The sequence below is a fragment of the Trichomycterus rosablanca genome, chromosome 1, assembly GCF_030014385.1.
Source record: "Trichomycterus rosablanca isolate fTriRos1 chromosome 1, fTriRos1.hap1, whole genome shotgun sequence".
NCBI classification, from domain to species: domain Eukaryota; kingdom Metazoa; phylum Chordata; class Actinopteri; order Siluriformes; family Trichomycteridae; genus Trichomycterus; species Trichomycterus rosablanca.
In genome coordinates this window covers 4,137,500-4,150,618 of record NC_085988.1, presented here as the reverse complement: position 1 = coordinate 4,150,618, position 13,119 = coordinate 4,137,500, and the positions used below count along the sequence as shown (strand labels likewise).

Sequence of the window (13,119 nt, the reverse complement as noted above, 5' to 3'; positions counted from 1 at the left end):
GCAGGTAATGGGAGTATTTATTTAGCACAAGAGCACCCACACTTCTATTCATCACAATCTGGATAGCAGCAGCAGTAGAATAAAACAGTCGGGCTACAACCCGAAGTAAAACATCATGCATGCTTCTCTATCGCTATCTGAAGCTCTCTCTCTCTCTCTCTAATGCGCATGCTCATAACCCTTAAAGGGAACATTACAACATGATTAAAATCAGAATGTGGTTTAATAATATCAGATGAATCTGTGACTGATCTGAGTGAATTAGATATTGAATGTACAGGACGAGCGCTGTGTCTCCAGAGTCTGATCATAATAACAATCTATTCAGCATCATAAACACTTTCTTCTTGTGATTAAAACCTTTTCTACAGTTTCTCACTCGTGTCATGATGTCTGAATCCTGCACAGTTTCATCTTCTCATTCACATCCTGTACAGATGTTTTAATCACAGCTGTAAATCACCTCTGTGGTCATTTGAATTGTAGAATGATTGACATGTTCTCTGTTCCTCAAGATAGAAGATACACGGAACATCCCAGAAATAATCGCTGCTTTTAATCTCCGTCTTCATCTGAGTTTATCACCAAATCCTGAAAATAATAAAAGAATAAATTAATAACAGTCCTGTGTTCTCGTATTTAATGATGGAAACATGATGTTGATCTGTAGTTCATCACCTCACATGTTCTCTCTTCTCCTCACTGTCATGTTTAACTAAATATTTTTTATGCTTTTGTGTATTTAGTGTTTTGTTTAGTTAAATGTCATTTTTTGTGCTAAGAATCATGTTTATATTCATTAACAATTTTTTGCTCAAAAAGTCAGACAAAAGTTTTTACATGTTGATGGTGATTATTATTGAACATTTTTACACAAGACCAGAGACACAAACTGTTATTAGATTTTCCATCATCCACTCACTTAAAATCTGTAAAGTTCATTTTTAATCATTATTATAGTTTATTTTTTAATGACATGATTTATAAATGTTATAAATCCAGTGTTTATGTTACAAAGTTCTAATCAGTACAGAGTGGATTTAACTAGAACCTTTTATTCCTGAACTGGATTCTCTTAAATAGTTCTTACTCACCTCAGAACCTCCAGTCTGAAACATTTATCATTCTTTAGATCAGAGAGGAGCTTCATTCCTGATTCTGTTATATTATTTCTAGACAGACCGAGCTCTCTCAGGTGTGAGGGGTTTGATCTCAGAGCTGAAGCCAGAGCAGAACAACCTTCATCTGATACATCACAATACCACAACCTGCAGAGAGAACAATGATCAAATCTTCACTGTTTATTATTAGAATTGTTACACTAACGTGGACACTGTGGGTTTGTCTTTTAATAAATCAGAAGGTGAATTGATTTTGTGAGTGATGCTCTGTGTTGTGTTGACACCCTGTTCAGGAGTGTATGATTAAAAAAAGAGAATGTGAGAACGTTGATAGCAGAATATTTTTCATTGTTTAAAAAAGAACTGGAGTTTCTTATACTGAAATACCGTAAAGTCATTTAATCTACAGTATAATTCACCTTTAATCTTAGTGTGAACATCAACAGTGAAAAAAATCCTAAAGATCTTGTTTTTACTAACTTAGTAAGAAATGAATTTACAGCATCAAAACGTTTAGATTAAACCTGATATAAGGGAGCAGGTATTAGATGAATATTCAGTGTAAGATCTAATGATGTGTAGGATGGTACAGAAGTTCTGGTTCTTGTTTTTGACCAGAGCTTCTATACATTCATAACATATTCTGTTTACATATAAATAGATGTGCTAGTTAGCTAACAAAGCATAATAAGCTAAAATTAGGCTCTGATCATGATGCTATACAGATGCTTTGTTCCAAATGGTGCTATAACAATTATGTTTCTCTGTCCAGCTGTTCATTAAAATTAGTATTAGTGATATTATTGAGATGTTCTAATCTGGTGAAAGAGAAGTAAAACATTGATCAGAAATGTTGTAACTTAGGACTCAGTATTGTTACAGGTTTATTTTTATAGATCATTTACACTTTTTTTTTTATTTAGTAAAGACACAACTTCCATTCAAACCTAAATCCTCTGTTTCAGTCTCACTATTAGAGAAGATGAGTTAGTGAGGAGCAGCTCATGTGTGATTCTCAGAGAGATGATCTTACCTCAGTATCTCCAGTTTACAGTGAGGATTCTCCAGTACAGCACAGAGACGCTTCACTCCTGAATCTCTTAGTTTATTATGAGACAGATCGAGTTCTCTCAGGTGTGAGGGGTTTGATCTCAGAGCTGAAGCCAGAGCAGAACAACCTTTATCTGATACACCACAATAATCCAACCTGCAAAGAGAACAATGATCAAATCAATTATGGTCCACTGTGATCCACTAAATGATCCACTGTGGCGATCTCTAACTGAAGCAGGTGAAAGAAAGCATTTTTTGAGAGTCTAAACTAACCTCAAATTCAGAATGTATGTGTGAAAGTGCTTCAGGTATAAAAAAGCAAATGATTTAACTTATGATAAAGCACTGTCACACTTGGAGCCTCAGGGTGATCCTGTGCTCCAGTGTGCCACGCCCTTCTCTCCCCAGTCTCCAGCCAGCCTCCCTCTCCTGATTGGTTAGCTGGGGCTAATTAGCCCCAGCTGCTACTATTTAGGAGAGGCTCAGGGAAAGGCTGGTTGGAGACTATTTTCATGGTAACTCTGTCTGTTTGCTCCTGGTAACTCTGTCTGTTTGCTCCTGGTAACTCTGTCTGTTTGCTCCTGGTAACTCTGTCTGTTTGCTCCTGGTAACTCTGTTTTACCTTCCTCCTAGCTCCTGTCGGTCAGTTTAGCCTGTTCCTGTTATGTTAGCCTGTTTAGTCTGTTCATGCCTTGTTTAGTTCTGTTCATTCCTTGTTTCATCTGTTTAGTCCTTGTCTAGCCTGTTTAGTCATGTTTGCCTGTGTAGCTTTGTTAGCCTGTTTAGTTTAGTCCCTGTTTAGCCCCTGTCTGTTAGCCTAGTCCTTGTTTGTTAGCCTGTGTGTACTAGCCTCCGTTTAGCCTTTGTTTAGTCCTATTAGTCTGTTATTTCTGTTTAGCCTTTGTTTAGTCCTGTCTAGTTCTTGTTTAGCTTAGGGTTTAGGTTTCCTGTGTGTTTAGCTTTAGTTAGCTTAGCATAGGTTGTGTGTTTGGTTTTGTGTACCCTTGTCTTGTTCTACCCTGTCCTGTCTTATTATTAAAATATACCAGTCTGTCTCACATCTCTGCGTTTGTGTCCGCCCCTCCTGTCCGTCTAGCCCACACACCGTTACAGAATAGTCTCCCAAGAGGACACAGCGAGATGTTTTTTGTCCATGTTTTTCCGGACTTCGGCTCCATGAGGTTTCCTCAAGTCTTCCCGCTTAGTAGGCCGGCTCCTTATGATGGAAGCAACCATAGGGTTGAAGGCTTCCTTCTACAGAGCCAGCTCTACCTGCAGAACCTTCTGGACCCCCAGCCAACTGAAATCGACAAGGTTCGATTTATGATGTCTCGGCTGAGGGGTGCTGCTCGTGAGTGGGCTAAGCAGCTTTGGTCTGACAGGGGAGTTGAGCTGAACTCGGTGAAGGATTTCGAGGGCCTCATGAGAACCAAATTTTCATGTAGCAAAGTGCCCACTGCAGCTTATACCTGGCATCCAGTGCCCACTGGGGAGGTTAAATTTTCCCCAGTGCCCACTGCGGATGTGGTCCAGGAGCCAGTGCCCGCTTATAAAGCTCGTGACTGTCCCAAGTCCACGTTAGGAGCCAGCCAAAATTATTTAGGTCCTGTTTCCTGTTTCGACCCCAAGGGCTCCGGCGGTCCTTCTGTGTGTTCGCCGGCTCCAGTGTTTTCGCAGCTGCGTCCAGTTTCTCCAGGGTCCAAACAGCTGACTTCTGACGCATATCCAGGGTCCAAGCAGCTGATTTCGGACGCCTCTCCGGTGTTTTCGCAGCTGAGTCCAGTTTCTCCAGGGTCCAAACAGCTGACTTTTGACGCCTCTCCAGGGTCCAAGCAGCTGATTTCGGATGCCTCTCCAGTGTTTTCACAGCTGAGTCCAGTTTCTCCAGGGTCCAAACAGCTGACTTCTGACGCATATCCAGGGTCCAAGCAGCTGATTTCGGACGCCTCTCCAGTGTTCTCGCAGCTGAGTCCAGTTTCTCCAGGGTCCAAACAGCTGACTTTTGACGCATATCCAGGGTCCAAGCAGCTGATTTCGGACGCCTCTCCAGTGTTTTCGCAGCTGAGTCCAGTTTCTCCAGGGTCCAAACAGCTGACTTTTGACGCCTCTCCAGGGTCCAAGCAGCTGATTTCGGATGCCTCTCCAGTGTTTTCACAGCTGAGTCCAGTTTCTCCAGGGTCCAAACAGCTGGCTTCTGACGCATATCCAGGGTCCAAGCAGCTGACTTTGGACGCCTCTCTAGTGTTTTCGCAGCTGACTTTGGACGCCTCTCCAGGGTCCACGCAGCTGAATGTTTCTCCAGTGTTTTCGCAGCTGACTTCGGATGCCTCTCCAGGGTCCTCACAGCTGAGTGATGTTTCTCTAGTGTTTTCGCAGCTGACTTCGGACGCCTCTCCAGGGTCCTCGCAGCTGAATGACGTTTCTCCAGTGTTTTCGCAAATGACTTTGGACACCACTCCAGGGTCCTCACAGCTGTTTCAAGGAGTTTCTCAAGGATTTTCGCAGCTGACTTCGGACGCCTCTCCAGGGTCCTCGCAGCTGAGCGACGTTTCTCTAGTGTTTTCGCAGTTAACTTTGGACGCCTCTCCAGGGTCCTCGCAGCTGAATGACGTTTCTCCAGTGTTTTCGCAGTTACCTTCGGACGCCTTTCCAGGGTTCTCACAGCTGTTTCAAGAAGTTTCTCAAGGGTTTTTGCAGCTGATTCCGGACGCCTCTCCAGGGTCCTCACAGCTGAATCAAGGAGATTCTCTAGGATTTGTGCAGCTGATTAATGACGTTTCTCCAGTGTTTTCACCATTGACTTCGGACACCTCTCCAGGGTCCTCACAGCTGAATCAAGGAGATTCTCAAGGATTTGTGCAGCTGATTAATGACGTTTCTCCAGTGTTTTCACCATTGACTTCGGACACCTCTCCAGGGTCCTCACAGCTGAATCAAGGAGATTCTCAAGGATTTGTGCAGCTGATTAATGACGTTTCTCCAGTGTTTTTGCAGCTGACTCCCGGAGCCTCTTCGCCAGGCTCCACGCAGCTGACTCCCGAAGCCTCTTCGCCAGGCTCCACGCAGCTGACTCCCGAAGCCTCTTCGCCAGGCTCCACGCAGCTGACTCCCGAAGCCTCTTCGCCAGGCTCCACGCAGCTGACTCCCGAAGCCTCTTCGCCAGGCTCCACGCAGCTGGCTCCTGTTCCCGAGTTGGCGCATCCCGATGGCGCTCCTGTTCCCGAGTTGGTGTCCTCCGACGGCACTTCTGTTCCTGAGTTGGTGTCCCCCGACGGCACTTCTGTTCCTGAGTTGGTGTCCTCCGACGGCACTTCTGTTCCCGAGTTGGTGTCCTCCGACGGCACTTCTGTTCCCGAGTTGGTGTCCTTCGACGGCACTTCTGTTCCCGAGTTGGTGTCCTCCGACGGCACTTCTGTTCCCGAGTTGGTGTCCTCCGACGGCACTTCTGTTCCCGAGTTGGTGTCCTCCGACGGCACTTCTGTTCCCGAGTTGGTGTCCTCCGACGGCACTTCTGTTCCCGAGTTGGTGTCCTCCGACGGCACTTCTGTTCCCGAGTTGGTGTCCTCCGACGGCACTTCTGTTCCCGAGTTGGTGTCCTCCGACGGCACTTCTGTTCCCGAGTTGGTGTCCTCCGACGGCACTTCTGTTCCCGAGTTGGTGTCTTCCGACGGCACTTCTGTTCCTGAGTGGGTGTCCTCCGACGGCACTTCTGTTCCGGAGTTGGCGCCCCCTGATGGCGCTCCTGTTCCAGAGTTGGTGTCCTTCGAAGGTGCTTCTGTTTCCTCATCGGCACCCACCGACGGCGCTCCTGTTTCCTCGTCGGCACTCCCAGACGGCGCTCCTGTTTCCGAGATGACGCCCCCAGATGGCGCTTCTGTTTCCGTGTTGGCGCCCCCCGATGGTGCTTCTGTTCCCACATTGGCGCCCCCCGACGGCGCTTTTGAACTCTCGTCGGCGCTCCCCGACAGCGCTTCTGGTCTCCTATCATGCCTACCGCAAGGCATATTAAATGACTTCGAATTTGCCCCTCAAGGTCCAGGACCTCCTTTTGTTTTTGTATTTGGGCACGCCAGGAGTCGTGCCTTCGGGGAGGGGCCTACTGTCACACTTGGAGCCTCAGGGTGATTCTGTGCTCCAGTGTGCCACGCCCTTCTCTCCCCAGTCTCCAGCCAGCCTCCCTCTCCTGATTGGTTAGCTGGGGCTAATTAGCCCCAGCTGCTACTATTTAGGAGAGGCTCAGGGAAAGGCTGGTTGGAGACTATTTTCATGGTAACTCTGTCTGTTTGCTCCTGGTAACTCTGTCTGTTTGCTCCTGGTAACTCTGTCTGTTTGCTCCTGGTAACTCTGTCTGTTTGCTCCTGGTAACTCTGTCTGTTTGCTCCTGGTAACTCTGTCTGTTTGCTCCTGGTAACTCTGTCTGTTTGCCCCTGGTAACTCTGTTTTACCTTCCTCCTAGCTCCTGTCGGTCAGTTTAGCCTGTTCCTGTTATGTTAGCCTGTTTAGTCTGTTCATGCCTTGTTTAGTTCTGTTCATTCCTTGTTTCATCTGTTTAGTCCTTGTCTAGCCTGTTTAGTCATGTTTGCCTGTGTAGCTTTGTTAGCCTGTTTAGTTTAGTCCCTGTTTAGCCCCTGTCTGTTAGCCTAGTCCTTGTTTGTTAGCCTGTGTGTACTAGCCTCCGTTTAGCCTTTGTTTAGTCCTATTAGTCTGTTATTTCTGTTTAGCCTTTGTTTAGTCCTGTCTAGTTCTTGTTTAGCTTAGGGTTTAGGTTTCCTGTGTGTTTAGTTTAGCTTTAGTTAGCTTAGCATAGGTTGTGTGTTTGGTTTTGTGTACCCTTGTCTTGTTCTACCCTGTCCTGTCTTATTATTAAAATATACCAGTCTGTCTCACATCTCTGCGTTTGTGTCCGCCCCTCCTGTCCGTCTAGCCCACACACCGTTACAAGCACAGTAATTCAATTGTCAACAATAGTTCATGAATTAAATCTAAATCTATAAACAATAATCTAAATTATAACATAATCATTACAATAATACAGACCAGAAATTGTTTCATCGGAGAAAAGATCCAAAATTAGTAAATAATCTAAATTAATACATCTTAATCTGGATTTAATATTGTATTTTAAATAATTGTATACACCTGTTAGCAGTGGGTGTGGCTGAAACACCTGTTAGTGAATAATTAGAAGATGTGTCCACATACTTTTGGCCATATAATTTAAGTGTAAATATAGAGGTAGAATATTGTGGTTATAAAGGTTTTATTGTTTACTGTTTTCTTTATGGCTTCTTTCAGTTGAATGTACTGATAGTAAAAGTGATCTGGTTGGTTTGCTGGATTTTTCCTTGATGATGATGAAGATCATGAGCAGCCATTACTGAATTACTGTACCAGACTGGTTCCTCCTCTCTGACTCCATTACTGAATTACTGTACCAGACTGGTTCCTCCTCTCTGACTCCATTACTGAATTACTGTACCAGACTGGTTTCTCCTCTCTGTCTCCATTACTGAATTACTGTACGAGACTGGTTCCTCCTCTCTGTCTCCATTACTGAATTACTGTACCAGACTGGTTCCTCCTCTCTGTCTCCATTACTGAATTACTGTACCAGACTGGTTCCTCCTCTCTGTCTCCATTACTGAATTACTGTACCAGACTGGTTCCTCCTCTCTGTCTCCATTACTGAATTACTGTACCAGACTGGTTTCTCCTCTCTGTCTCCATTACTGAATTACTGTACCAGACTGGTTCCTCCTCTCTGTCTCCATTACTGAATTACTGTACCAGACTGGTTCCTCCTCTCTGACTCCATTACTGAATTACTGTACCAGACTGGTTTCTCCTCTCTGTCTCCATTACTGAATGACTGTACCAGACTGGTTCCTCCTCTCTGTCTCCATTACTGAATTACTGTACCAGACTGAATTACTGTACCAGATTGGTTCCTCCTCTCTGTCTCCATTACTGAATTACTGAATTACTGTACCTGACTCCATTACTGAATTACTGTACCAGACTGGTTCCTCCTCTCTGTCTCCATTACTGAATTACTGTACCAGACTGGTTCCTCCTCTCTGTCTCCATTACTGAATTACTGTACCAGACTGGTTCCTCCTCTCTGACTCCATTACTGAATTACTGTACCAGACTGGTTCCTCCTCTCTGTCTCCATTACTGAATTACTGTACCAGACTGGTTCCTCCTCTCTGTCTCCATTACTGAATTACTGTACCAGACTGGTTCCTCCTCTCTGACTCCATGATGAAACTTTAATGGATTTATGTTGATAAAAAAAATTGGTAATTTTATGGATTTTTTTTAGCAGATGGAGAAAATCTGTAGCTGAAAATTTAACTGGATTTCCACCAGGCAGTGAGGGGGCGGCTAATAAAGCTATTAGTTTTAATATTTATAATAACTGTTAGTTTTGTGTATTACTGTTATTATGAGTAGTAGCAGGGATAGAAGTAGTAAATGTTTTTTAAATATTATTATTTTTACTGATAATGATAATTATGATAATAATAATAATTACAGTGACAATTTGTGGTAGATTCTGATTTACAGATTCTGTACTGTGTGGTTGCAGTCAATTTATTACTGATTACATTTCCCAGATGATGTAAACAGTTTTATTAGAGAAGATGAGTTAGTGAGGAGCAGCTCATGTGTGATTCTCAGAGAGATGATCTTACCTCAGTATCTCCAGTTTACAGTGAGGATTCTCCAGTACAGCAGAGAGACGCTTCACTCCTGAATCTCCTAGTTTATTATGAGACAGATCGAGTTCTCTCAGGTGTGAGGGGTTTGATCTCAGAGCTGAAGCCAGAGCAGAACAACCTTCATCTGATACACCACAATAACACAACCTGCAGAGAGAACAATGATCCACTCTTCATTCTCTTAGTTTTAGAGGAACTTCATCATCTACAGAGTCACTACAGTCTACAATCAGTGTGGATGAATCATTTATTGTAGAAGACCATGAACCACAATTGAAATGGAAGCATGGACATAATAAATAACAGTGGGTCAGGAACTAAGAAAGGAGAGGTAAATCTGACCTAAATCTGTTTATTAAGACAAAGAGATAAGACTGAAACCAGGAGAGTTTTAGTATTAAAAATACCAACTTTTTCAATATGTAGCAGTTAGGTCTAACAGAACAAGGATGTTCAGTAACCCCAGTCTGTCAGCTGCAATTATCAGATCATTAACAACCCTGACAAGCACAGTTTGTGATTTTCCTTAAACCCAGACTGGAACACTTTCAACAAACACACTAGATGCAGCAACAACGTGATCAAGAAGCTTACATTTACATTACATTTTCAGCATTTAGCAGACGCTTTTATCCAAAGCGACTTACAGTTATGACTGAACATGATTTTAAGCAATTGCGGGTTAAGGGCCTTGCTCAGGGGCCCAACAGTGGCAACTTGGTGGTGGTGGGGCTTGAACCGTCAACCTTCTGATTAACCACTGAGCTATCACTGCCTACTGCTTACTCAGATAAAAGATCTTAGAATTGGGCCAGTAGTTGCTGAGATCTTCATTGTCAAGTCCAGGCGTCCTGTGAACCTGAGATATTTCATCTTTTATCTGCTCAACTTCATTTCATTTATTAATAAACATCCATTCCTGCATTTCAGGTCTGCAACACATTCCAAAGTTGGGACGGGGGCAATTTAGGGCTAGTAATAAGTTGACAAAACTAAATATTTATGGGATTCCAAACAGGTGACTGTAATCATGGTTCGGCACAAAAGCAGCATCCAGGAAAGGCTGAGAGTCTCTGATAAGTAAAGATGATCAGAGGATCCAGTTTGTCCACAAATGTGTAAGAAAATGATTGAAATGTTTAAAAACAATGAACCTCAAAGAAAGATTGGAAGGGATTTGCATATTTCTCCCTCTACAGTGCAGAATATCATTAAACCAGTCAAGGAATCGGGAGAGATTTCAGTGCGTAAAGGCCAAGGGTGCAAGCTTAATCTGAACGCTCGTGATCTTCCATCCCTCAGACGGCATCAAGAACCTCCACTCAACACTAGCTGATATAACCACATGGGTGAGGGATTCGTTTATTAAACCTTTATCAAGCTCTACAATACAGAGTTACTGCACAAATTATACTTAACACTTTACTGTGTAATAAAGAAGACTTATGTTAACCATGTCCAGAAGCGGCGTCGACTTCTCTGGGCTTGGAGGCATCTAGGATGGACCATCACACAGTGGAAATGTGTATTGTGGTCAGATGAATCAGCATTCCAGGTCTTTTTTGGAAAAATAAGCGCTGTGTGCTCCGGACCAAAGATGAAAAGGATCCAGACTGTTATCAGCAACAAGTCCAAAAGCCAGGGTCTGTCATGGTATGGGGGTGTGTCAGTGCCCTTGGTAAAGGTCATTTACACTCTGTGATGCAGCATTAATACAGAAACGTACATTGAGATCTTAGAGCAACATGTGCTGCCTTCAAGACGTCGTCTTTTCCAGGGACGTCCAGCATTTTTCAACAAGACGATACAAAACCACCTGCTGCACACATTACAAAGGCGTGGCTGTGGAAGAAGAGGGTACGGGTACTGGACTGGCCTGTCTGCAGTCCTGACCTGTCCCCAATAGAGAATGTGTGGAGAATTTTGAAATGAAAAATGTGTCAACGACCCTGTACTGTTACACATCTTAAGACGTGTTTGCAGGAAGAACGAGACAAAATAAAAGCTGAAACACTAAATCATTTGGTCTCCTCTGTGCCAAAACGTCTTTTAAGTGTGGTGGAAAGGAACGGCAACATTACAAAGTAGTTAATGCTTTACTGTCCCAACTTTTTTGGAATGTGTTGCAGGCCTGAAATGCAGAAATGGATGTTTATTAATAAATGAAGTTGAGCAGATAAAACATGAAATGTCTCAGGTTCATCATGTCTGACATAAAATAAAAGTCAAAGGAAATGTAAGAAACTCTGTTGTTTTTTTTGTTTTTTTACTCTTCGCATTGTCCATGATGTCCCAACTTTTTCTGATTTGTGGTTGTAGAGTATGGCCTCTACATGATCAGTAAAACTACAGCAACACAACAAGAAAGTGGAATGAATGTAGTCACAATATGTAAAATTGGCTACAGTGGAAAAATAAAAAAATACAACAAAAATCCCACAAGCAGCAGCTGTTGAGCCGGAAACGCTCAATTATCTAGTAAGCCAAAACATTAAAACCACCTTTCCCCAATTTGTACAAATCAGCTTCCTTTTAGTTCACTTGTTCAATACAACAGAGGTACACAACTTCCATTCAAACCTAAATCCTCTGTTTCAGTCTTACTATTAGTTAGTGAGGAGCAGCTCATGTGTGATTCTCAGAGAGATGATCTTACCTCAGTATCTCCAGTTTACAGTGAGGATTCTCCAGTACAGCAGAGAGACGCTTCACTCCTGAATCTCCTAGTTTATTATAAGACAGATTGAGTTCTCTCAGACTGGAGGATTCTGAGCTGAGAACCAAGGCCAGAGCTTCATAACTTTTATCTTTTAGTTCACGTGAACCAAGCCTGAAAAAAAACATGATAGTTGATTCGATAGCACAAGTGTAGATCATCTGTTGATCTAATAACTAAATCTGGTTAATTAAATGTACTAAAAATTGATTTGATTGAAACTTATAATTTTAGTTACTATGTTAATACTAGATTTTTGGCATGTTTAGGTGTATTTGAGTAAATTTGTTAAAAGTCTATTTTTAAACTCTAAACACTGACATACAGAGTCAACATGTGCAGATTCATAATAAAGAATAAAACATAACAGACTGGGTCAAAACTAAGTACATCACCAAACAAGATAAAACACTAGATACAAAATACAAAGAGACGAAAGTTTAGTTTACACTTTTTTATGTGTGTAAGCAACTAATGACAAGAAGAAGAAACAAGTTCAACAATCAAAGGAACCAATAATAAATGAGACGTGGTGACAATGGTGTGGAAACAGACAAACAGACACAGCCGCCAAATCCAAGTGATGGAGCACAAGAAACATCCTGTCTTCCCTTCCAGATAACTAAAAGGTACATCCAGGACCAGTACAATTACATAAAGGCATCTTGAGTATCTTCTATCAAGACGTCCAGCCATGCAACACTGAAGTACATCAGTTGAAAAGTTCCAAGACGTGCCAGTGGGAGGACTCCCATTACAAACTTCTTCAAACAACAAACAGCATTTTGCCCTTCACAGTAATACATCCAATGAGTTTAATCTAGCCATTTAAACACAATGGACTTGGCCAAATTCCTAGCATGTCGCGACTTGCTCACAGCAGGGCTCACCAAATTTAATGACAAGGCAGAAAAATATCATTCAAGGAAGTCTACTTTTATAAATACTATTGAGGGCCTGGACCTTAAGCCAAGTAAATAACTCGACTTGCTGATTAAATGGCTAGGCACAGACTCAGCCGAGCATGTTAGAGACGGCTAAGACTAAAAGATACTTGCCTGGCCTGTCTTATCTAGACACTGCACGTGGCATTAGTCCTATCCTCGAGAAGCTGCCACATCCGTTACAAGAAAGATGGATGTCAGAAGGGAGCAGGTTCAAAAAAAGATGTGAAGTAATTTTCTCTCCATTCTCATTTTCTCTTAGCTTAGTTCGCAATGAAACCTTCTTACTTTTTACAGAGTTCCACCACATTATTCTAAAATGCTGATCACAATCCATAAAATAGAAGTCAACAAAGCTGTCCAAAGGGATGAATCCGAAAGAAGGGAAGACATCAATAAGCAGTGTCTCTTCACAAGAAACCCCACCCATTAACAAAGTGCAAAGGATTCAGAGAGAAATCCTTAGAATAACGTAAGGCCTGACAACCAGACAGAAAAATAAGAACATATGCAATCCTTGATGATTAGAGCAACAAAACTTTTGCTAGATCTGCCTTCTT

General features: G+C 42.7%; 2 pseudogenes; one reads left to right on the top strand and one right to left on the bottom strand.

The window, feature by feature from the left end:
* The window catches only part of LOC134316941 (zinc finger protein 850-like), a 1,214,164-nt pseudogene that overhangs the window by 594,376 nt on the left and 606,669 nt on the right, over window positions 1-13,119 (top strand).
* LOC134316904 (NACHT, LRR and PYD domains-containing protein 12-like) overlaps window positions 1-13,119 on the bottom strand; it is an 84,850-nt pseudogene that overhangs the window by 66,219 nt on the left and 5,512 nt on the right.